The sequence below is a fragment of the Octopus bimaculoides genome, chromosome 4 (assembly GCF_001194135.2).
Source record: "Octopus bimaculoides isolate UCB-OBI-ISO-001 chromosome 4, ASM119413v2, whole genome shotgun sequence".
NCBI classification, from domain to species: domain Eukaryota; kingdom Metazoa; phylum Mollusca; class Cephalopoda; order Octopoda; family Octopodidae; genus Octopus; species Octopus bimaculoides.
In genome coordinates this window covers 62,334,287-62,336,215 of record NC_068984.1, presented here as the reverse complement: position 1 = coordinate 62,336,215, position 1,929 = coordinate 62,334,287, and positions in this window count along the sequence as shown.

The window sequence follows — 1,929 nt, the reverse complement described above, 5'->3', positions numbered from 1 at the left end:
CCTAACCCTAAATTCTAACCCTAACCCTAACGCTAACTCTAACCATAACCCTAACCCTAACTTCTAACCCTAGCCCTAACCCTAATTCTAACCCTAAACCTAACCATAACACTAAGTCTAACCCTAAACCTAACCCTCATTTTTAACCCAAATCCTAGCCCTAACCCTAACACTAAACCTAACCCTAAAACTGACCCTAACCCTAACCCTAACCCTACACCTAACCCTAACTTCTAAACCTAACCCTAACCGTAACCCTAACTTCTAACCCTAACCCTAACTTGTAACCCTAACCCTAACCCTAACCCTAACCCTAACCCTTACCCTAACCCTAGCCCTAACTTCTTACCCTAACCCTAACCCTAACCCTAAATTCTAACCCTAACCCGAACCCTAACTCTAACCATAACCCTAACCCTAACTTCTAACCCTAACCCTAACCCTAATTCGAATCCTAAACCTAACCATAACACTAAGTCTAACCCTAAACCTAACCCTCATTTTTAACCCTGATCCTAACCCTAACCCTAACCCTAACCCTAACCCTAATTCTAACCCTAAACCTAACCATAACACTAAGTCTAACCCTAAACATAACCCTCATTTTTAACCCTAACCCTAACCCTAACCCTAACTGTAACCCTATCCCTAACCCTAACCCTAACTTCGTACCCTAACCCTAACCCTAACCCTAACACTAACCGCATCTAACACTAACCCTAACCCTAGTCCTATCCCTAACCCTAAAACTAACCCTAACCCTAACCCTAACCCTAACCTTATCCCTACCCTAACCCTAACCCTAACTTCTAAACCTAACCCTAACCCTAACCCTAACTTGTAAACCTTACCCTAAACCTAACCCTTACTTGCAAACCTAACCCTAACCCTAACACTAAGCCTAACATCTAACCCTTACCTTAACCCTAACCCTAACCCTAACCCTAACCCTACCCTAACCCTAACCTAACCCTAACTTCTAACCATAACCCTAACCCTAACTTCTAACCCTAACCCTAACCCCAACTTCTAACCGTAACCTAACCGTAACCCTCACCCTAACCCTAACCTTAAAACTAGACCTAAACCTAACCCTAACCCTAACCCTAACCCTAACTTGTAACCCTTACCCTAACCATAACCCTTACTTTCAACCCTAACCCTAACCCTGAAACTAACCCTAACCCTATCCCTAACCCTAACATCTAACCCTAACCTTAACCCTAACCCTAACCCTACCCTAACCCTAACCTAACCCTAACTTCTAACCATAACCCTAACCCTAACTTCTAACCCTAACCCTAACCCCAACTTCTAACTGTAACCTAAACGTAACCGTAACCCTAACCCTAACCTTAAAACTAGACCTAAACCTAACACTAACCCTAACCCTAACTTCAAGCCCTAACCCTAACCCTAACCCTTACACTAACCTTAGCCGTAACTTCTTACCCTAACCCTAACCCTAACCCTAAATTCTAACCCTAACCCTAACCCTAACCCTAACCCTAACTTGTAACCTAACCCTAACACTAACACTAACCCTAACCCTAACCCTAACCCTAACCCTAATTCTAACCCTAAACCTAAACATTACACTAAGTCTAACCCTAAACATAACCCTCATTTTTAACCCTAACCCTAACCCTAGCCCTAACTGTAACCCTATCCCTAACCCTAACCCTAACTTCTTACCCTAACCCTAACCCTAACCCTAACACTAACCGCATCTAACACTAACCCTAACCCTAGCCCTATCCCTAACCCTAAAGCTAACCCTAACCCTAACCCTAACCCTAACTTCTAAACCTAACCCTAACCCTAACTTCTAAACCTAACCCTAACCCTAACCCTAACTTGTAACCCTTACCCTAACACTAACCCTGAAACTAACCCTAACCCTAACCCTAACACTAACCCTAACATCTA